A 23,710-nucleotide genomic window follows, 5' to 3' on the forward strand; every position below is an offset into this window, starting at 1 on the left:
GCGGAGAGTTTTTCGTGAGGAATTCGCGAGGAATTCGTGAGGAATCTTTTTATTGAGTGATATTTTTAAAGAAATATAATAATTTTTTTCCGTGTAGAAAGACATGTGGGAGTTGGAGAGAACTCGAAATAAGGAGGAAAAACCAGTGAACTCAAATAAGACTGGAACGCTTACTCTCTGACTTTCCCTCATTAATGAGTGAAGCCAAGATGGCGGAAAATGAAGCCTCTCTTGTAGGTGTGAACAAGGCCTCTAAGCGGAAATTTCAAAGATTAAAAATAATTGCCGCAATATTTTACCTAAAAAATTTATGCGTAGAAGCCTGGGACATACCTGCGAGAAAGGCTTCAGTTTCCGCCATCTTGGCTTTAAACTCCGAAAGAGTGAGCGTTCCAGTCTTATTTGAGTTCACTGGAAAAAACTTGTCCTACGGGCTCGTTTTCCGACTGATTATTTCTCGTTCTCCCAAACCAATGACATTTTAATATATATTATTATATAGTATTCCTAAACATTTTAAAGTTAAACAATATAAATTTTTGTGATTAAGCTGCACGAAAAGCCCCTTGAGAGAGAAAAAATAGGTTCGATTCCTGTCGGAGGACCTATAGTTGACTCATTTTTCCATCTACTGTTCCTGGCTTGAATTTGAAGTGTGTATAATTCCACTCGAAATTAAGACCCTTTAAACCTCTCTCTCTATATATAGTATACTTAAATAATCGTCAAAATATATGTACATCTTTCGCCTTGAAAACCAAGTCCCACATGTTTACTCCTTATTTTAACATGAAGATTCAAGGAAAAAACATCAGAGGGAAAAGGGAGAGAGAAAGTCAATTCACGATCACTGATCAGAAATACATTTTTCTTTTAGAGTTACAGTCAGAAGAACTAACTTACGTTAGACTGTTGAATAACTGGGAAATTCCCCCCAACCGCTTAAAGGTTCTGGATGATATACTTGGAATTGGAAAGTTTGGGATTGTGAAAAAAGGGTTATATACAGCTTTCCTAGGTGAAGAACCGGTACAGGTTGCTGTGAAAATGTTAAAAAGTAAATAATTCATACAATGTTTTATTTTTATTCCATACTGATTTACGGTATAAAATCTTGATTTGTACGCCTAATGCTAAACCGGCTTAAGTTAAGGTCTTAAGGAAGCTCGGAAAGGATCAGGGCCGTAACTAGAACGATAATTGGGGGGGGGGGTGTTTATTCATATATTCAGTTCTGCCCGACGGATTTCCATTGTGAGCTTTTACACTTACAAAAGAAATCCGCAGGGCAGAAATGAATATATGAATAAACACCCCCCCAATTATCGTTCTAGTTTCGGCCCTGGAAAGGATACGTATATACTATAATACAGTCGTGATACCAAGCTATATTGCTGGACGAAAGCATTTGTTTAACTTTTATTTTAGGCGACGTAATGTATAAGCAAACCGGATGATTCCTTAGCACTGACTGCATGAATAAGAGAATAGTCTGAAATCACGTTTGGCTTTGCGATCCCAATTTCGTATTGGTTCATTAAATCACAGAAAAGATAGTCCTCAAACTATTTCGTTCTCATTTTACCATAGGTAGCCCAACACTCGTGGTCCGCGCGCGTACACGCTACTCAGTGATTAGCATATATTAATCTATCCTAAGGTTGGCAACTTTATCACCAATTATCAATAATATATCACATACATACATGTCAAACTTCGATAAAAACTGAAAAATTCAATAGGGTTGACTGCAATAAGGTGACGTAATGTAGGGTAAATTGGATCCCGCCTATCGACAAAAAAATTTCGACAATATATTTTCAAAAACGTTATTTTAAAGGAACAAATTTCCGTATTTCCTAATACATTTTGAAGCTAAAAACTATGTTGGAATTTAGAAAATATATCCAAGTTCATTTATATTTCATTAATTTTGCAGTATTTTGTGGTAGTTTTTCAGTTTTTATCGAAGTTTGACATGTATGTATGTGATATATTATTGATAATTGGTGATAAATTTGCCAACCTTATGATAAATTAATATATGCTTATCACAGAGTAGCGTGTACGCGCGCGGACCACGAGTCTTGGACTACTTATGATTTTACAGGTGAACATCTTTTGAGTTAAAAATGTAATAATTATTAAATTAGCTGTTGAATACTTTTATTTAATATTTACGGTAAATTCCAATTTTCCCCATCAAAACACAATTTCTTTGGTCTAAGATATATTTCATATCATATCACATAGGTGATATTTTACTGTTTTTACCTTGATTATTTATTTATTGTTATTCTCACTTAAAGCTTTTAACGCTTTTGTTTAGATAATCCAACGGAATCTGACGTGTCAGATTTCTTAGATGAGTTGGAGATGTTAAAAAAAACAAACAAAGAACCACACCCAAATGTCATACGATTTATTGGAGCTTGTATTTCTGAAGGTAAGTCCTTATTTATCAATCAAAAAGAGTCGATGGCGAAAATTTCGGGGGCCTGCGAATCGATAATTTTTAACTTTCTTCAAGACAATTGCATGATTTATAGGTTTATAATACATACAGCTGCAACTGCCATGTAAAAACAGTAGCGTAGCCTGCCTAAACATTTTGTCTTGCTATGCTAATACTTTGGTGTTGATTGACTGTGAAAACAGTAAATTTCTAAAGACATGAATAATTATAAAAGCTCGAAATTTACATAGCCGGACAAAATCGTACCGTTTGGTAAGAACCAACAATTTATAAAATAGAAAAAACACTCTCTCGACGTCTCAACGTTTCGACCTGAAGGTCTTCGTCAGGAGAGTTAGTAAGTATCATACGTCAAGGATGAGTTAGTATCAAGGTCCTCAGCTCGAAACGTTGAGAAGTGTTTTGTCTATTTTCGGCAGCTGTTATACCCCATTTGTTGCTAAGTTGTTTGAAGACGCTTTCACCTTGCTCCCAGGTGATATTGGAACGTACCAAAAATTTATCCCCGAGCCAGTGCGAAGCACCGGGCGAGGGTACTAATTCCGCCTGGAGATTTTAATTACGCCCGTGAATGCAAATGCGAAATGAAAGTTGTCCGCCATTATGTCATGGACGTTGGGCGTTTTTGTAAGTTATGCGCATGCGTGAGTATAAGACGATTTAAAACTGGTAACTAGCAAACGTTTACAAACGTGTGATTGGCTAAATTAAAATTTGGATCACGTCAGCATAACTGATATTTTGCCGAATTATAAAACTTTTTTATATAATATTTTTCATTTGGATGGTCTTAAAAATATACGAAAAATTGACTCGTAATATTAATTAAAATATAATGTAAAAGATGCCTTTGGATAGAAAAATTTTCATTCAAAGGAATGGTAAAAAATCTACGATTTTGAAGCATTTTTAAAGTGGTTTTGAACAGGTAAATGGGTAGATTTAGTATTTTAAGCATACAAGTATTTTAAGCATCAACAAAAGTATGACACCTCTTTGAATTCATTCGTCAATTTCGTTGAAATGATTTTGATTTGGAAAGTATTTATTTTTAAAGGTGAATTTGTTTAAAAAGTAATTGAAATTTCGCTAAAAATTGTAGTATTTAAAACTATTCGTAGCACAATTATGATTATAGTCGAATTTGATAGCTCGAGAGTCGACTTTATAATTGTACCAAGATATAGGATTTTACTTTACGACTTCGATCATTCAGCAGAAACGAGTATTATAGCATTTCAGTGATGGAAATATATGTTTATTGCTTCAGGCGAGGGGACTTTGCATGCAATGTATTTCTAGTAGACAAATATTTTCAGTTGCAATAAGGTTATCATTTACGGCATGTCTGAAGATACTTCCTTAATTTCAGATAAACTAATGGTGGTGACAGAGTATTGCTTTTGTGGTAATCTGCAAAGTTTTTTGAAAAAAAGAAGAGTTATTGACAACTCTTCAACATCTGACTCGAAGTATGTCAAAACAACTTCGACTTTAGACAGTCGTCAACTGCTGAAATTCGGTGTGGATGTCGCAAGTGGAATGGTGCATCTTTCTGAACTGAAGGTATATACCAGTCTTAGTGTTTACATGCATACAGCTTGGCATTAAATGTAAAAAAAATCATTAACATAGCATACGCCTTCTCAAAATTTCATATTAAATATCTAAAATAAGATATATAGCGCCACAACGAAACCGATTATTTTTATGAGAATATCCAATTTTTTATAATAGCAATGGTAATAAGTAAACAAAAAATGGACACAGTGCGAGTTTCGCTGCAGGGAAATAAAATACAGCTTAGTTAAATGGTGGTCATTGTATAGCATTTTCTTTCTCCATTCACTGTGTTAGGAATCGACATTGATTCACTACCTATCAACAGTCCATATCACCTCCCAGATTTTTCAAGATCTATATTATATATATATATATATATATATATATATATATATATATATATTATATATATATATATATATATACATAAATTATTAATATATGTATATTATTATACACACGAAGATGATGCTTGGATGGTAGTTGAAAATAGTACGGAAGTTTATAATATCCACACTATAATTCCCATTTCAATACTGTGGATATATAGCCATAGTATGGGAACAGAATAGGCGCAACATTGTTCCATAGTGTATGGAATTTGAAACAAAAAACTGATGAAAAAACTTCCAGTGCCTTATTAAACCTTTCAAAATCCATATTATATACGGAGATCATGCATGGATGGTGGTTGAAAATAGTATGGGAGTTTATAATATCCATACTGTAATTGCCATTTCCATACTATGGATATAGCAATAGTATGGGAACAGAATATGTGTAACATAGTCCCTTAGTATATGGAATTTGAAACAAAAAAGATGAAGGAAAGTTCCAGTGCCTTATTAAACCTTTAATATTTCAGCTGGTTCATCGTGACTTAGCTGCACGAAATATTCTTATCAGCAGTAACGATAATGTCGCAAAAATTACGGACTTTGGGTTGACAAGGGATATTGCAAATACTGAAGAATATATGCGAACGAACCAGGTATTTTACCTAAATTATTTTATTGTGAGCGAAAGTAAATGTTTGAATCAAGTAATTACACCAAACGTGTATTCAAATGCTTCGCAAGGCTATATTTTTAATCAATACTATAAAACTAGGCAAAAAAATGATCGTGGTTGTAAATGAATGGCTTGAAAAATAAGATCATAGTCAGCGTTTCAAAAAGACTGTTTATTTAGTTCGAACGTGAGGTTGAAAAATATATAAATTATTAACTTGAAAAATGAAAACTGTGACTTGAGCGTTCTTCCTGGATGATCACTAACTATGCATGTATTTGTATTGTCCCTCCGTTTTATTTCTGGCACTGGCCGTGTTTTTTAACCTTTTTATTGTAGGCAATCAGTGCTTACAATTCGAATATAACCTTAATTTCTCGTGTATTCTATTAGGACCTACTTCCAGTAAAATGGATGGCATTGGAAAGTCTACTTTACGGTCGCTTTACGACTGCTAGCGACGTGTAAGTTTATAGCCTACTGTTTATTTTATACAAAAATGGCATGTATTCTCAATCACAAATTATTCATGCAGTATCATATAATTAGGTCCAATAAGAATACTATTGAAATATTTTATTTGCATTTAAAATTAATCAGGTGGAGTTTTGGTGTCCTCCTGTATGAAATCGTAACTCTAGGTGAGTAATGAAATTTTTAAATTCGTCGGAATATTAGGAACATTAGTCGGAATTCTTACTAGGCGTTCATGCACGAATTTTTTAATGTCTCTGCGAACTTGAAATTTCCTAAGTGATTAGATTGTAATTCATCCCCATTTCCAGTCCGGCCTGCATGATTCAAGTGAACTCTGCTTCATCCACTTTGCATCCCCCTTGTGGTAGCTTCCACTATGTATAAAACGTCAAGTTTAAAGAAATGAAATGATTGAATTTTCAGGGGAAATACCATACAAACATTTATCACCGTTTGTGATTGTCAGCTACATTAGTTCAGGACGTCGATTACAAAAACCGCCAAACTGTTCCAACGAAATGTAAGTAAAGCAAACTTAAAGTTGTGAGCAAATGGTTTATTTACATTTTGAACTTCACTATTTTTAAAGGCGCCAAATCTTGCCGCCTTTTTGTCTACGTTTCTTTACTGGAAAGATATGAGCTAATATCTGTCAAGCAGAGAGCCAATCAGTTAGCTCATATGTTGCTCATAATTATGTTGATCGCCAATATATTGCTAAAAAGGAAGTCATTGTCAGTAAACCGCCGAAAATCTGTGCCTGCTCTGCCAGGAAGAATCTTTCAAGCGTTATTAAATCTCTTTTCCATGTAGATATAAGATAATGATGAATTGTTGGGATGTTGATGAAAAGAAGCGACCAAGTTTTTTCCAATTAAGAAAAGATCTCCATGATATGTTAATGGATGATCAGGTAGGCCTTAAGGTTTAAATCAGTGAAATCACAAATGTCGTATTTTGCGGTTAGAAAGGTATTAAGTTCATGACGCCGGAAGAATTAGTATAATAAATTATAATAAAGTATACATACGCAAACTAACCAACAAACGTTTTGTGAAAAAATGAAAAAAAAATGGCTGGGTTCAAAGTCCATATGTGGCGTGATTTGACCTAACATCATGTACGACTTCCGCATTTTTTAAAGTGGTCTTATAAAAAACACGATTCATTCCTTTTTAAGAATTTCAAGGGATGAAAACGTCATCTCTAGTAAAAACTTTGTCTCCCTAATCAATCCTGCATGGATATTTTTTCTCAAAAAAATATAAAAAGAACGCGAGGATTAAACGAAAAGTTTTATTAATTAGTGTTTTATCCGGAGCAAACAAAAGGGGCAATTTGTTTATTCTATTATATCGTTGTTCTATTGTATTGTTTTCTATAATTTATGAATAATTATATGCAAAAAATTTTTCGCCGCTTTTCTTAGCAAACTAAAATTCTCATTCCCCATATTTTCGGGTGCAATAATTAAAAAAGTAATAAGTCTAACATAATAAAATTTTAATGCTTGACTTTAAAGACAATTGGCTCGGACGCAAACCTAAAAGTGTTGTATTCCGTTCAGTCTAAGTGAAAAGCGACTGTTTATTTTAGATCAGTAGATCGTAGAAGTTTTATATTCTTAGCCTGCAAAACTTTTTAATGCTAGAAAAGTTTTATTCTAGGTTCAGGCCGTTCAGCTCCAAGGCAAAAATATATAGAAATAAATAAACCAATTCCGTCGTTCTAGAGTTAAAACCTACAGTAGTTTGTTTAATGCGTTTAAAAAAAACGTCTATTTTCCAATATTGGGAACTCCCGACCGATTTGTGGACCGAATCCTACAGTTGTTTTTTTTTCACTATGGCAACTTGGCTTGCAATATGGCATAAAACATTTTTATATTTTTCAAAACTGAAAGACTGGTATAATTAAGATTTATTGACTGATCTCCTCGGAAAAAATCCTGCTTTGTGGACCCGAAATCATGCTTTGTGGACTAATGTTTCCCGTGGTTAATATAGCAAGTTTCCAAGGAAACATGGGGTAAAAATACGCGACAAAAACGTAGGCAAAGTAACTCTTCGTTAAGGCTGCTTTCCACTTACGCGTTTTTTATACGCATGTACACGTACGGAAAATTTTAAATGCTTTTAAATTTTCATTATTTAACATCTAGGTCAACTAATGCATACTAAAATAAGCAGGAAACTAAGTTCCTTCGATTTATTTACTTAGTTTTTTAAAAGATATCATGCAAAAGGATTTAGACTTTTACGTGCGTGTACGTGCGTATGAAAAACGCGTAACTGGAAAGCAGACATTATAGAAAGAAATCGGCTGAAGTTGAAAGGTCATATGTCGCGTACTTTATGACTTCTGGTTTTATTAACCCAGGTGGTTAAAAGAATTGACCCCCTATCAAACTGGTTTAAACCTGAGAAACAAGATTTTGCGTTAAACATTAGAATTTCCCGCCTTTTACGACTCCACGCGACGTAGTTTTAACCAACAAATTGAGAAACAAATGAAAACTTGCTATTTAGTATAGTGCTAATTTATAAGGATCTTTTTTGCCTTTTTAATAACCTTACTTACGAGGCCGCCTGCTGAACTCAATATTTAAGGACGCCATATTGTTTTTTATTTAGCTATATAGTGTAGAGCAAAGCCTTTAAGTATAAGGTTGTATTTCTTTTATTCTTTGTCAGTTAAATTTGATTATATATATATTCATTAACAAAAAACGACAACCTAACTCCCGTTACCCTCGATCAAACGGTTGAAATCAGACAAACAATATTTTGCCGTTAACAATCCAATTTCTTGTCTTTCACGTGGCATCGTTTTAAACAATCAGATTCTGCAAAAGATTAACTTTCAAACTTGCTGTATAATAAAGATGTTTGCAGCACAGAGATTGTAGCAAAGAGAAAGAACCACGCAGAATGTCTTAAAGTCGGCAGAAATTGATCTAAGCCCTGTTCGTTTATTACTATACTTCCACGCATAAAAACTAGTAATATCATAATATCTTTTTGTACTGAGAAGCATTTAGAAATAAGATCGATGTAGATATTCCTCACAATCATTCATGTCTTTTTCTCATTACCAGAACTGTTGTATAGAAACGATATAATGTATTATTGTTCGAAAAATATAGTTCCTATGCACAGTTTGCAAATCGAGATGAAGAATTTTTAAACAAACAAAAATTATATAACTATGATTATTATCACTGTTATAGTGAATTTTCTGCAATAACTTCAAAATTATTTTTAGAAATCTTACATCAATGTACAACAAGTGAAGGACGAAGAATTACGAACAACGACCACCCCTTGTCACGTGACTGTTGAAGATGAAGCAGCTATAAAGCTCTAGGAAATGTCTTCTCTTTAATAATTCCGCTCAAAATTCATTTGTCACAATGTTTTTCGCGTACCAGCCAAGGTTACGATCGCACGCTAACCTTAATGATGTATCCTGCATGACATCATTTCGACCATTATTGTCATTAATTTTTGCAATATATACCTAAAAAATTATTACAGGGGAAAATTAGTAATTATAAGACCCTTTAAACTACCAGAGTTTACCTGCATTAAGTAAAGTGTCAAATAACATAAAAAATTATTAGTAAAAAATTATGGAAGACTAAACAACGTCATAGTCCAGTTTTGTTTCACAACATCATAATCCAGTTTAATGTCATGTAGTGGGTTCACATTAAAACATATTCGCTTATTCAGAGCAGCGCTGTAAAACGCCGAAAGTGGCACAGGCAGTATGCTCATTTCACTGGTCCATAAGCCCAATTGGATTTATCTCGACTGACTTGTGGGTGACGGACTGATTTGCATAAGGGAAACCAATCAGTCCATTTCTTGCATTACTACAGGTCAGTTTGAATTTACCGGACTCACAGGATATTTTTCCGAGATGGCCGGATTCAAGAGGAGGTTGGACAGCTATCACGCGAGTTTCTCAATTAATGAGAATGCGTTATTTTTCAATCGCAAATGCGAAAAAAATTGAGCAAGAAACTTTGCACGGGATGAAAAAATACCGAAAATTTGAGTTTACTTACGGCAATCGTCAAAAAATACAATATTTTCCTTCGAATAAAGGATGATGAAGACCCGAAAGCGGATATGCGTTGACCGAGAATCAAACCCAGACCTACCGAGTAGAAGGCAGAAATGCTAACCATTACACCATCAACGCAAGTTATAGTAATACTCGACACGTCATTGCACCTTTGTCACAAATTAATGGTAGCAATTCGATGGAGAGATCGAAGAAAATGGTTGATAGAAAAAATTGTACGCTAGTTTGAATGGAGAAATTCACGGTGAACAGTCTTATAAGCATCGTTATATTCCTGGATGAAAAAGCGTTTCGAAACCACTGTAAGTCGGTTCTGTGGTGTAATGGTTAGCTCTTTGGACTCTGAATCCAAGGATCCGGGTTCAATTCTCGGCAGGAGGTACGAACGCATTAAAACTAATCACAATTCAAGAAAAAAATTGCAAGCATTTCACGTCTCGTGGAAACGAGGAACTTTTAAGATGAGTAGTTGAAGATTTATTGCAGTGAAGATCATTAAACTTTTTTTTTGTTATCGTTATAATCCAAAATGAAAAAAAATGCGTTTCGAAACTAATCTGTTGTTATTTCTGTGGTGTAATGGTTAGCACTATGGAGTTTGACTCCAAGGATCCGACTTTCGACGACCGTCTTTACCGCAAATCACGCTTTCAAGCAAAAAATTATTGCCTCCATTGCACGTCTCTTGGAAACGAGGCCCTTTTTAGGATAATTAGTCGAAGATTTATGGCAGTGAAGATAATTCAAACGTTTTTTGCTAGTGTTCTGTGTCTCCTAAATTCACCCGAAATATGTTGTTCCTGATTTTTTTGGATATATCAAACTAATGGAATAAAAGAGAATCGGTTTTGTTAACAAAGGCAAAAGTTAATTTCCAGTGTCGGCGTAAAAATATGCAATATTTTCAATCAGGTAGGGGGTGATATGACTCGAAAGCGGATATGCGTTGACCAGGAATCCAACCCAGATATACTTATTTGAAGGCAGCAATGCTAACCATTACACCATCAACGCAAGAAATGGTAATGTTCAAAACATCGTTCTACTTCTTGTTAAAAATTGAAGGTAGTAAATAGATAGAGAGAATGACGAAAATCGAAGATAAAAAAATTTCGCACGCAAGTTTGAATGGAGAAATTCATATTGAAGAATCCTACATGCATCGTTATAATCCTTGATGAATAAAATGCGTTTCGATACCAATTTTAAGTTGGTTCTGTGATGTAATGGTTAGCACTATGGACTTTGAATCCAAGGATCCGGGTTCAAATCCCGGCAGGACCTACCAACGTCTTTACCGCAAATCACGCTTTCAAGCAAAAAATATTGGCTGCACTGCACGCCTCTTGGAAACGAGGCCCTTTTTACGATCATTAGTCGAAGATTTATCGCAGTGAAGATAATTTAAACGTTTTTTGCAAGTGTTCTGTTTCCCGTAAATTCACCCGAAATATGTTGTTCCTGATTTTTTTTGATATATCAAACTAATGGAATAAAAAAGAATCGGTTTTGTTAACAAAGGCAAAAGTTATTTTCTATTGTCGCCGTAAAACCATGCAATAATTTCATTCAAATTGAGGATGATGAAGACCCGAAAGCGGATATGCGTTGACCGGGAATCGAACCCAGATCTACTGCTTGGAAGGCAGCAATGCTAACCATTCAACCATCAACGCAAGATATGGTAATGTTCAAAACATCATTGTACTTTTTGTTAAAAATCGAAGGTAGCAAATAGATGGTTAGAATGACGAAAATCAGGGATAGAAAAAATTTGCAGGATAGTTGGAATGGAGAAATTCATGGTGAACAGTCCTATATGCATCGTTATAATCCTTAATGAAAAAAATGCGTTTCAAAACAAATTTCAAGTTGGTTCTGTGGTGTAATGGTTAGCACTTTGGACTTTGAATCCAAGGATCCGAGTTCAAATCTCGGCAGGACCTACGACCGTCTTTAAAGAAAAGCACGCTTTCAAGCAAAAAATTATTGGCTGCATATTGCACGTCTCTTGGAAACAAGGCCCTTTTTAGGATCATTAGTCGAAGATTTATGGCAGTGAAAATAATTCAAACGTTTTTTGCAAGTGTTCTATTTCCCGTAAATTCACTCGAAATATGTTGTTCCTGATTTTTTTTGGATATATCAAACTTATGGAATAAAAAAGAATCGGTTTTGTTAACAAAGGCAAAAGTTAATTTCTATTGTCGCCGTAAAACCATGCAATCTTTTTATTTAAATTGAGGATGATGAAGACCCGAAAGCGGATATGCGTTAACCGGGAATCGAACCCAGATCTACTGCTTGGAAGGCAGCAATGCTAACCATTACACCATCAACGCAAAATATGGTAATTGATCAAAACATCATTATACTTTTTGTTAAAAATCGAAGGTAGCAAATAGATGGAGAGAATGAAGAAAATCGGGGATTGAAAAAGTTTGCACGCTAGTTCGAATGGAGAAATTCATGGTGAACAGTCTTATATGCATCGTTCTAATCCTTGATAAAAAAATGCGTTTCGAAACTAATTTCAAATTGGTTCTGTGGTGTAATGGTTAGTACTTTTGACTTTGAATCCAAGGATCCGAGTTCAAATCTCGGCAGGACCTATGACCGTGTAGAACGCTAATCACGCTTTCAAGCAAAAAATTATTGGCTGCATTGCGTGGCTCTTGGAAACGAGGCCCTTTTTACGATCATTAGTCGAAGATTTATCGGAGTGAAGATAATTCAAACGTTTTTTGCAAGTGTTCTCTTTCCCGTAAATTCACCCGAAATATGTTGTTCCTGACTTTTTTGGATATATCAAACTAATGGAAAAAAAAAGAATCGGTTTTGTTTACAAAAGCAAAAGTTATTTTCTATTGTCGCCGTAAAACCATGCAATATTTTCATTCAAATTGAGGATCATGAAGACCTGAAAGCGGATATGCGTTGACCGGGAATCGAACCCAGATCTACTGATTGGAAGGCAGCAATGCTAACCATTACACCATCAACGCGAGATATGGTAATTGATCAAAACATCATTGTACTTTTTGTTAAAAATCGAAGGAAGCCAATAGATGGAGAGAATGAAGAAAATCGGGGATAGAAAAAGTTTGCACGCTAGTTGGAATGGAGAAATTCATGGTGAACAGTCTTATATGCATCGTTATAATCCTTGATAAAAAATGCGTTTCGAAACCAATCTAAAGTTGGTTCTGTGGTGTAGTGAAAAAATATTGAATGGAGAATTTCATGGTGTAAAGTCTTATATGCATCGTTATAATCCGTGATAAAAAAATGCGTTTCAAAGCCAATTTCAAGTTTGTTCTGTGGTGTAATGGTTAGCACTTTGGACTTTGAATCCAAGGATCCGAGTTCAAATCTCGGCAGGACCTATGACCGTGTGTAACGCAAATCACGCTTTGAAGCAAAAAAAATATTGGCTGCACTGCACGCCTCTTGGAAACGAGGCCCTTTTTACGATCATTAGTCGAAGATTTATCGCAGTGAAGATAATTCAAACGTTTTTTGCAAGTGTTCTCTTTCCCGTAAATTCACCCGAAATATGTGACCCTCCACGGGAAAACCAACATTAACGCTTTTCCGTTTAAATGGGCAAAAAAACGGATTACAAACGGTTAGTAAACGGATGCCGTAAAGCGTTTTCACGCTTCGTTAAAACGTTAAAACGGTTCGATGAAAAAATTTAACGCTTTCAAGAAAGCGTTTTTACGCTTTGGTGAAAGCGTTTGCACGGATACGAATAACCGTTTAAACGCACAGAAAAATGAACCGTTTTTTTGGATGGGCCTATTCATCCGTATAAACGGTTTGACGAATTTATATACCCAATTTCACGGACGAAACCAGACGATTTGGGGAATCCTTTGATCGCAGACCATGATACTGGTGTTTAAATCAAACAACGGTAAAATATGTCAACTGTCTGTTGCATGGGCATGTTTGATATACCGGGAGGGGGAAAATGATTAACAGGTAAACGCAAGTAGCGGGTGTAACATTATATACGTTGTTTATGTTCAGCTATGAGGGAGCGAGAGCTTCGATCGCTATCCGCACGTACACTACTCTTTATTGCTTCGTTATCCCAGTACAGCATGGATAATATTAAAATCATAAAATGGAGTAAAATTGTAAAAACAATAGCAAAATATACCTGAAGAACATGGCCACAGTCATGCCACTGCACTGACTGCAGACATATGTTATTATACATGCAGTCCAACAGCTTTAGGGCTAATTACGCTCCGTTGACAGCTACACATAAATAGCTACTTGATCAATGTCATATGTACCTAGTCAACGAAGTTAATTATAGGTAGTAGAAGCAAGCAGACCAGTAACAGTCATACAGTTGTGATTTGCCACTCGTGCGAAGCAATTTACTTTGTTGTTTATGTGTGGCCTTCCACACATAAACATACGTTAACGCTATTTGGTTCCTTGAAAAATATTGTTCATTATTCATTCGTTTCCCGTTCAATTAAACACTTCAAGCGTTCTTGCGTTCGTTGAAACGATTTTCGAGATCGTTCATTGTTCGAAATTGCCCGTTTGAACGCCTCGAGAAAAAAAGTTCGAAAATCGTTCCAAAAGCGTTCAACCGTTTTGATTTACCGTTCGTTGGAACGTTTGCTGGAATTTTGTTCAATCGCATTGGATTTGGTAGAACATTAGATTAAACATTTGCAATGTTACAACTTTATAGAAGAAGCGACGAATGTGTAACACATAATATTCCTAGAAACGTATTCAGTTCCTTAACAGAAGGCTTGTAGAGGGGTTACATCATTTTAGCCGAATCGAATGCTATTTCGTGCGCTTCAAGATTTCTCTTAGCGTTCAGTGCATGCAATTATGTCATTAAGGTCAAATTTCAAGTCATAAACTGAAAAAGCTTTCTTTCAAAAATTGATTGTTTTTTTAATGCCGCGGCAATGCAATGGTTAGAATCTATGCTTTAATACTTTTGTTGTTTCCATAAAGCCAAAGTTCAACGCGCGCACAAACATGCAACGTCTCTAGCCATATATACCTTAAAAGCAGCATTACGTAGAATTGCATAGTTGTTGTGTGGTTGTTGGAAGTCGTTTAAATAGTCATTAGGATAGATACGAAGCAGCCTGATAGTATAGGAGCAAAACCGCGGATAACTGCATATCTATAGTATGCAATGATTAAAACCCTTATATAGTTGTGTAAACAATGAAATAAATGTAAATAACTATTAAACTATATCGCAATAATTGTATCAACAACAGACATAGATCTTTTGAAGCGCTTGATCGTGGACGCCGATGTTCACCGGCCGAGGGCGATCCGAATAAAACACTTCGCAACTTTCGGCAAAGTCAGATGCACCAAGCACTGAAGCACATTTATAATCAGGCATCTTATGTTTGGTTATAATTTGATTTCCCTCGACTAGCTCCTCGAATCGGAAACGTGGAACGCGGAAAAGCTCAAATTGTACAAATGATATAGATTGTATGAAAGTAATGAAAAAAATAGAACCACAAGGAAGTCGCCCAATGAACATCATAATATTCCTCACTGAAATTTAGCGTAGCTAAACTTTGATAGGCACAAAACACAAGCCATACTAATTGTTCAAAATAATCAGGATCATGTGACAAATATAACAAACCAGAAATTATAATCGATATTATACCATTTAACTATATATATAAGCTTTCTGGATATTAAACTAGAGCATAAGCAATGAAAGACACGGTCTACAAATTGCGTGTTTTACGAGGTAAAGTTTTAGCGCTATGTTTTTACCAAGTTTGTGCAATCCTTGCGCACACTGGCACAAGCCCAATTGGTAAAATTGGCAGCTGACATGCCGCAGCGTAAGCCTAATACAATATTGGGAATGGCGATAAGTTATATCTAAAAGAAACCCATTTCGTTCGATTATCATAGGTCTTACAAACATTTAAGCTTGACCTCACAGAAAATAAACATTAGAATTCTTATTTAACAGCTGCTTGGACAATAGGAAAATATTCACTAATTTTGATTTCGGTTCTCTTTATAAGGAAATTGCATTCCGGATATTAAATTGTAATCATGCATTTGGCATGTATGGTCATTGCACATTTGCGCTTTGAAGGCTGTTGCCAGCTATATAGATCGGCGCACGGGATCGGCGAAGTGAACAAATATGAAATGGCGCCAATCAAGTTCATAAGCACGCGGGTAAAGATCTTTACCAATAATTTCGCGAAGTCCTATCCCAAATATTTGCTGGATATTCAAATCTATGGATACGTCGAGGTGTTTTAACACGTGCATATAAAGGTATGAACACATATTGATTAATTTCTAGACTGTAGTGTTTGATATAAGGCATGTTTGATTAAAAATACTTTATGCATCAGTCGCGCTTGGAAATAATTCCCGTCAAGCATTGAAATCAGGCCCTATCGATGAAATCATGAATCATCAGATTTCGTATTACTGTTGGCTCGATCAAAACTTTATTTTTTTTGCCTTGTGTGCATATATATTTATTTGTTAAGTGTGTGCATATATATTTATTTGTTAAGTGCGCACTAAGGCTTATATGAAATTTTTGTAGACTATATGACAAAAGAAAGTTGCTGTTTGGTCAAGATCACTTTGGCTCAGTCGAACATCGTAAAATCGAACATCGTTTGCCAGAGGTTCAAAGAGGTTTGAGTACTTTAATTGGGTGGTCACAAAACTGAGATAACATAAATAGGTGCATCTGCACTCAAACACCAGAAATTTTTCTTAACCAAAAATTGCATGCAAATTCCTAAGTAATTTGTGTGTAGATGCAACCTTATTAATTCCTAAGCTGAGACAGGCAGGACAGGCAAATAAGATTTTTCCAGACACGAGAGTCAGAGTACAGTAGATACATTTATGCATCAACACATAATGTTTCTGGAGAAGTCTTGCTGCCGGGTAATCGTAGGCAGGGGGCACAAATTGTGTCACAATTAGATGTCTCGAAGATGATGTGGATTGATTTTTTGTTATAATGGTGAGTATAAACTCCCCTGTGCGTGCGTTTGGGATTGTCGCGTCTATATGGGCGACTGCACTGCTATATGCTTTGCAGAAAAAATTGTGCGCATTTTTGACAGTTTCGATCCGCTGTTTCTATAAGGGCAGTATATGTAATTGCTATATGTTTTGGCTAAAAAATTGTGCACCTTTGCGCCGGGATGGAGTATTAAGTTGCTTTTCAGGGCGGAAATCTTGACGTTTGGATTACAGAACGCAGGCCTTCGATCCCATATTCAACTAACAAAAACTTTTTTTCATGCAGTGTAGCGCAGATAGCGTATAATATTATTCAGATAACATGCTAGCTATATTCTACTGTTAAAGTTTTGGCAGATGCTCTAAAATATGGAAGGAGATAAAGTATTTCATTATGAAATATTTAGAGATATTTTGTGACCACCAAGAATTCTTAGTTAAGTAAGATTTGACATAGAGCTCATATTTTTCCTACAGAGGTCAAATCTTTTCAATAACATACATAAATATTGCGTCAATTTTAAGTACGGATTAGAATAATCTGATTATACAGCATAAGGCTATTATGACTGTGTAGTCGTGTGTTCTCAAAATGAAAGCATATATAACTAGTCTAAAAAGCGATCGATATGGCAGAAAAACGGCGATTTTATATATATCATACCGATCGTGATTTTTTACCAACCCATTTTCAAACTTCGACACGCACTGGCGAAGATTGGTTAAATGCACTTTGTTGAAAATATTGTGAAAATGTGTAATATAGCGTATATAAAAGTTGATATAATATAACAGGAAACTCGCACACGATCCTATAACGCATTAATTAGTTGTTTTTGCCAAAATGGATCGTGAATGTGCGTATTTATTATATCTATATAAGTATTTGCATAACAAATACCATATATCTCTCGTTATAATTAGTTGAATTATATTTGCATCTCAGATATGTTGCTTAGTATGTGTATAGAATTTAATTGCTGTAATAAATTTTAAACTATATGTTTTCTCACACGCACTATAGAAATAGGTACATTTATAATTGCGAAAAAGCATTTTGGGGCCTGTTGACCCAGGTGATGGGTTTCTGGCAGTGCAATTTGGCAAATCATCAAGGGCGGCTGTGTCTTCGCTTCTGTGATAATACTTCATTAAAAGATAGACATATAATCAATCATACTTCTTTAATAAGCATTATAAACCTAAACTAGATTTGTTGTAATCAGTGATATATAGGGATATCTCACTTTGGTGTTCGACCCATTTTGCTTGCCTCTGATATATAAACATTTTATTACATTTTATATAGTTTTATACGATTAACTTTACAAGGTCGTCCCGACTGTTTGATGGAAATATTTAATTGCACGCTAGCGGAAACGTTACACTGGTTATATAGGTGAAAGGTGAAACCTGCATGTTTACGTCTGTGATAAAACATTTTCACGGTTTTATTTAAACGTTTTCACGGCTCTACCAAAACGTTTTCACGGTTTTACCAAAACGTTTTTACGGCCAAAGCAAAACGTTTTCACAGCTCTACCGAAATGTTTTCACGGATCGCTCAAAACATTTTCACGGATCGATGAAAACGTTTTCACGTTTTGAACAAACCGTTTAAACGCCAAGCAATAAAATTTAAACGGGCGTTTAAAATTTTTAAACGGCAACCGTTTTTGATTTTCACGGATAGAAAACGGATAGCAAACGGTATTTCAGCCCGTTTTTTCAAACCGTTAATGTTGGTTTTCCCGTGGAGGGTCACATATGTTGTTCCTGATTTTTTTGGATATATCAAACTAATGGAATAAAAAAGAATCGGTTTTGTTAACAAAGGCAAAAGTTATTTTCTATTGTCGCCGTAAAACAATGCAATATTTTCATTCAAATTGAGGATGATGAAGGCCTGAAAGCGGATATGCGTTGACCGGGAATCGAACCCAGATCTACTGTTGGAAGGCAGCAATGCTAACCATTACACCATCAACGCAAGATATGGTAATGTTCAAAACATCATTGTACTTTTTGTTAAAAATCGAAGGTAGCAAATAGATGGATAAAATGACGAAAATCGGGGATAGAAAAAATTTGCAGGCTAGTTGAGATGGAGAAATTCATGGTGAACAGTCCTATATGCATCGTTATAATCCTTGATGAAAAAAATGCGTTTCAAAACCAATTTCAAGTTGGTTCTGTGGTGTAATGGTTAGCACTTTGGACTTTGAATCCAAGGATCCGAGTTCAAATCTCGGCAGGACCTACGACCGTCTTTAAAGAAAAGCACGCTCTCAAGCAAAAATTATTGGCTGCATATTGCACGTCTCTTGGAAACAAGGCCCTTTTTAGGATCATTAGTCGAAGATTTATGGCAGTGAAGATAATTCAAACGTTTTTTGCAAGTGTTCTGTTTCCCGTAAATTCACTCGAAATATGTTGTTCCTGATTTTTTTTGGATATATCAAACTAATGGAATAAAAAAGATTCGGTTTTGTTAACAAAGACAAAAGTTAATTTCTATTGTCGCCGTAAAACCATGCAATATTTTTATTTAAATTGAGGATGATGAAGACCCGAAAGCGGATAAGCGTTGACCGGGAATCGAACCCAGATCTACTGCTTGGAAGGCAGCAATGCTAACCATTACACCATCAACGCTAAATATGGTAATTGATCAAAACATCATTATTTTTTGTTAAAAATCGAAGGTAGCAAATAGATGGAGAGAATGAAGAAAATCGGGGATTGAAAAAGTTTGCACGCTAGTTCGAATGGAGAAATTCATGGTGAACAGTCTTATATGCATCGTTATAATCCTTGATAAAAAATGCGTTTCGAAACCAATCTAAAGTTGGTTCTGTGGTGTAGTGAAAAAATTTTGAATGGAGAATTTCATGGTGAAAAGTCCTATATGCATCGTTATAATCCTTTATAAAAAAAATGCGTTTTAAACCTAATTTCAATTCGCAAGTTGGTTCTGTGGTGTAATGGTTAGCACTTTGGACTTTGAATCCAAGGATCCGAGTTCAAATCTCGGCAGGACCTATGACCGTGTATAACGCAAATCACGCTTTGAAGCAAAAAAAATATTGGCTGCACTGCACGCCTCTTGGAAACGAGGCCCTTTTTACGTTCATAAGTCGAAGATTTATCGCAGTGAAGATAATTCAAACGTTTTTTGCAAGTGTTCTGTTTCCCGTAAATTCACCCGAAATATGTTGTTCCTGATTTTTTTGGATATATCAAACTAATGGAATAAAAAAGAATCGGTTTTGTTAACAAAGGCAAAAGTTATTTTCCATTGTCGCCGTAAAACAATGCAATATTTTCATTCAAGTTGAGGATGATGAAGGCCTGAAAGCGGATATGCGTTGACCAGGAATCGAACCCAGATCTACTGTTGGAAGGCAGCAATGCTAACCATTACACCATCAACGCAAGATATGGTAATGTTCAAAACATCATTGTACTTTTTGTTAAAAATCGAAGGTAGCAAATAGATGGATAGAATGACGAAAATCGGGGATAGAAAAAATTTGCAGGCTAGTTGAGATGGAGAAATTCATGGTGAATAGTCCTATATGCATCGTTATAATCCTTGATCAAAAAAATGCGTTTCAAAACCAATTTCAAGTTGGTTCTGTAGTGTAATGGTTAGCACTTTGGACTTTGAATCCAAGGATCCGAGTTCAAATCTCGGCAGGACCTACGACCGTCTTTAAAGAAAAGCACGCTTTCAAGCAAAAATTATTGGCGGCATATTGCACGTCTCTTGGAAACAAGGCCCTTTTTAGGATCATTAGTCGAAGATTTATGGCAGTGAAGATAATTCAAACGTTTTTGCAAGTGTTCTGTTTCCCGTAAATTCACTCGAAATATGTTGTTCCTGATTTTTTTTGGATATATCAAACTAATGGAATAAAAAAGAATCGGTTTTGTTAACAAAGGCAAAAGTTAATTTCTATTGTCGCCGTAAAACCATGCAATATTTTTATTTAAATTGAGGATGATGAAGACCCGAAAGCGGATAAGCGTTGACCGGGAATCGAACCCAGATCTACTGCTTGGAAGGCAGCAATGCTAACCATTACACCATCAACGCAAAATATGGTAATTGATCAAAACATCATTATTTTTTGTTAAAAATCGAAGGTAGCAAATAGATGGAGAGAATGAAGAAAATCGGGATTGAAAAAGTTTGCACGCTAGTTCGAATGGAGAAATTCATGGTGAACAGTCTTATATGCATCGTTATAATCCTTGATAAAAAATGCGTTTCGAAACTAATCTAAAGTTGGTTTTGTGGTGTAGTGAAAAAATTTTGAATGGAGAATTTCATGGTGAAAAGTCCTATATGCATCGTTATAATCCTTGATAAAAAATGCGTTTCAAACCTAATTTCAATTTGCAAGTTGGTTCTGTGGTGTAATGGTTAGCACTTTGGACTTTGAATCCAAGGATCCGAGTTCAAATCTCGGCAGGACCTATGACCGTGTATAACCCCAAATCACGCTTTGAAGCAAAAAAAATTGGCTGCACTGCACGCCTCTTGGAAACGAGGCCCTTTTTACGATCATTAGTCGAAGATTTATCGCAGTGAAGATAATTCAAACGTTTTTTGCAAGTGTTCTGTTTCCCGTAAATTCACCCGAAATATGTTGTTCCTGATTTTTTTGGATATATCAAACTAATGGAATAAAAAGAATCGGTTTTGTTAACAAAGGCAAAAGTTATTTTCCATTGTCGCCGTAAAACCATGCAATAATTTCATTCAAATTGAGGATGATGAAGACCCGAAAGCGGATATGCGTTGACCGGGAATCGAACCCAGATCTACTGCTTGGAAGGCAGCAATGCTAACCATTACACTATCAACGCAAGATATGGTAATGTTCAAAACATCATTGTAATTTTCGTTAAAAATCGAAGGTAGCGAATAGATGGAGAAAATGTCGAGAATCGGGGATAGAAAAAATTTGCAGGATAGTTGGAATGGAGAAATTCATGGTGAACAGTCCTATATGCATCGTTATAATCTTTAATGAAAAAAATGCGTTTCAAAACAAATTTCAAGTTGGTTCTGTGGTGTAATGGTTAGCACTTTGGACTTTGAATCCAAGGATCCGAGTTCAAATCTCGGCAGGACCTACGACCGTCTTTAAAGAAAAGCACGCTTTCAAGCAAAAAATTATTGGCTGCATATTGCACGTCTTCTTGGAAACAAGGCCCTTTTTAGGATCATTAGTCGAAGATTTATGTCAGTGAAGATAATTCAAACGTTTTTTGCAAGTGTTCTGTTTCTCGTAAATTCACCCGAAATATGTTGTTCCTGATTTTTTTGGATATATCAAACTAATGGAATAAAAAAGAATCGGTTTTGTTAACAAAGGCAAAAGTTAATTTCTATTGTCGCCGTAAAACCATGCAATAATTTCATTCAAATTGAGGATGATGAAGACCCGAAAGCGGATATGCGTTGACCGGGAATCGAACCCAGATCTACTGCTTGGAAGGCAGCAATGCTAACCATTACACTATCAACGCAAGATATGGTAATGTTCAAAACATCATTGTAATTTTCGTTAAAAATCGAAGGTAGCGAATAGATGGAGAAAATGTCGAGAATCTGGGATAGAAAAAATTTGCAGGATAGTTGGAATGGAGAAATTCATGGTGAACAGTCCTATATGCATCGTTATAATCTTTAATGAAAAAAATGCGTTTCAAAACAAATTTCAAGTTGGTTCTGTGGTGTAATGGTTAGCACTTTGGACTTTGAATCCAAGGATCCGAGTTCAAATCTCGGCAGGACCTACGACCGTCTTTAAGAAAAGCACGCTTTCAAGCAAAAAATTATTGGCTGCATATTGCACGTCTCTTGGAAACAAGGCCCTTTTTAGGATCATTAGTCGAAGATTTATGTCAGTGAAGATAATTCAAACGTTTTTTGCAAGTGTTCTGTTTCCCGTAAATTCACCCGAAATATGTTGTTCCTGATTTTTTTGGATATATCAAACTAATGGAATAAAAAAGAATCGGTTTTGTTAACAAAGGCAAAAGTTATTTCCATTGTCGCCGTAAAACCATGCAATAATTTCATTCAAATTGAGGATGATGAAGACCCGAAAGCGGATATGCGTTGACCGGGAATCGAACCCAGATCTACTGCTTGGAAGGCAGCAATGCTAACCATTACACTATCAACGCAAGATATGGTAATGTTCAAAACATCATTGTAATTTTCGTTAAAAATCGAAGGTAGCGAATAGATGGAGAAAATGTCGAGAATCGGGGATAGAAAAAATTTGCAGGATAGTTGGAATGGAGAAATTCATGGTGAACAGTCCTATATGCATCGTTATAATCTTTAATGAAAAAAATGCGTTTCAAAACAAATTTCAAGTTGGTTCTGTGGTGTAATGGTTAGCACTTTGGACTTTGAATCCAAGGATCCGAGTTCAAATCTCGGCAGGACCTACGACCGTCTTTAAAGAAAAGCACGCTTTCAAGCAAAAAATTATTGGCTGCATATTGCACGTCTCTTGGAAACAAGGCCCTTTTTAGGATCATTAGTCGAAGATTTATGTCAGTGAAGATAATTCAAACGTTTTTTGCAAGTGTTCTGTTTCCCGTAAATTCACCCGAAATATGTTGTTCCTGATTTTTTTGGATATATCAAACTAATGGAATAAAAAAGAATCGGTTTTGTTAACAAAGGCAAAAGTTATTTTCCATTGTCGCCGTAAAACCATGCAATAATTTCATTCAAATTGAGGATGATGAAGACCCGAAAGCGGATATGCGTTGACCGGGAATCGAACCCAGATCTACTGCTTGGAAGGCAGCAATGCTAACCATTACACTATCAACGCAAGATATGGTAATGTTCAAAACATCATTGTAATTTTCGTTAAAAATCGAAGGTAGCGAAAGATGGAGAAAATGTCGAGAATCGGGGATAGAAAAAATTTGCAGGATAGTTGGAATGGAGAAATTCATGGTGAACAGTCCTATATGCATCGTTATAATCTTTAATGAAAAAAATGCGTTTCAAAACAAATT

The 23,710-nt window shown here is 35.4% G+C and overlaps 17 non-coding genes across 17 annotated transcripts; 9 read left to right on the top strand and 8 right to left on the bottom strand.

Moving 5' to 3' along the window:
* The first annotated feature begins 11,493 nt into the window (after window positions 1-11,493).
* On the top strand, window positions 11,494-11,565 carry Trnaq-uug. The gene has a single exon. It is a non-coding gene; the product is annotated as a tRNA-Gln (tRNA).
* A 324-nt stretch (window positions 11,566-11,889) lies between these two features.
* On the bottom strand, window positions 11,890-11,961 carry Trnag-ucc. The gene has a single exon. It is a non-coding gene; the product is annotated as a tRNA-Gly (tRNA).
* A 591-nt stretch (window positions 11,962-12,552) lies between these two features.
* Window positions 12,553-12,624, bottom strand: Trnag-ucc. Its single transcript has one exon. It is a non-coding gene; the product is annotated as a tRNA-Gly (tRNA).
* A 309-nt stretch (window positions 12,625-12,933) lies between these two features.
* Window positions 12,934-13,005, top strand: Trnaq-uug. The gene has a single exon. It is a non-coding gene; the product is annotated as a tRNA-Gln (tRNA).
* A 5,834-nt stretch (window positions 13,006-18,839) lies between these two features.
* Window positions 18,840-18,911, top strand: Trnaq-uug. The gene has a single exon. It is a non-coding gene; the product is annotated as a tRNA-Gln (tRNA).
* A 323-nt stretch (window positions 18,912-19,234) lies between these two features.
* Trnag-ucc lies at window positions 19,235-19,306 on the bottom strand. The gene has a single exon. It is a non-coding gene; the product is annotated as a tRNA-Gly (tRNA).
* A 315-nt stretch (window positions 19,307-19,621) lies between these two features.
* Trnaq-uug lies at window positions 19,622-19,693 on the top strand. The gene has a single exon. It is a non-coding gene; the product is annotated as a tRNA-Gln (tRNA).
* A 591-nt stretch (window positions 19,694-20,284) lies between these two features.
* Window positions 20,285-20,356, top strand: Trnaq-uug. Its single transcript has one exon. It is a non-coding gene; the product is annotated as a tRNA-Gln (tRNA).
* A 322-nt stretch (window positions 20,357-20,678) lies between these two features.
* Trnag-ucc lies at window positions 20,679-20,750 on the bottom strand. Its single transcript has one exon. It is a non-coding gene; the product is annotated as a tRNA-Gly (tRNA).
* A 312-nt stretch (window positions 20,751-21,062) lies between these two features.
* Trnaq-uug lies at window positions 21,063-21,134 on the top strand. Its single transcript has one exon. It is a non-coding gene; the product is annotated as a tRNA-Gln (tRNA).
* A 320-nt stretch (window positions 21,135-21,454) lies between these two features.
* On the bottom strand, window positions 21,455-21,526 carry Trnag-ucc. The gene has a single exon. It is a non-coding gene; the product is annotated as a tRNA-Gly (tRNA).
* A 198-nt stretch (window positions 21,527-21,724) lies between these two features.
* Window positions 21,725-21,796, top strand: Trnaq-uug. Its single transcript has one exon. It is a non-coding gene; the product is annotated as a tRNA-Gln (tRNA).
* A 324-nt stretch (window positions 21,797-22,120) lies between these two features.
* Window positions 22,121-22,192, bottom strand: Trnag-ucc. The gene has a single exon. It is a non-coding gene; the product is annotated as a tRNA-Gly (tRNA).
* Window positions 22,193-22,390: 198 nt separating this feature from the next.
* Trnaq-uug lies at window positions 22,391-22,462 on the top strand. The gene has a single exon. It is a non-coding gene; the product is annotated as a tRNA-Gln (tRNA).
* Window positions 22,463-22,783: 321 nt separating this feature from the next.
* On the bottom strand, window positions 22,784-22,855 carry Trnag-ucc. Its single transcript has one exon. It is a non-coding gene; the product is annotated as a tRNA-Gly (tRNA).
* A 198-nt stretch (window positions 22,856-23,053) lies between these two features.
* Trnaq-uug lies at window positions 23,054-23,125 on the top strand. Its single transcript has one exon. It is a non-coding gene; the product is annotated as a tRNA-Gln (tRNA).
* Window positions 23,126-23,448: 323 nt separating this feature from the next.
* On the bottom strand, window positions 23,449-23,520 carry Trnag-ucc. The gene has a single exon. It is a non-coding gene; the product is annotated as a tRNA-Gly (tRNA).
* Window positions 23,521-23,710: the final 190 nt, after the last annotated feature.

Source organism: Dendronephthya gigantea, unplaced genomic scaffold (assembly GCF_004324835.1).
Source record: "Dendronephthya gigantea isolate DGI-Jeju-01 unplaced genomic scaffold, DenGig_1.0 000003F, whole genome shotgun sequence".
Classification (NCBI taxonomy): Eukaryota; Metazoa; Cnidaria; class Anthozoa; order Malacalcyonacea; family Nephtheidae; genus Dendronephthya; species Dendronephthya gigantea.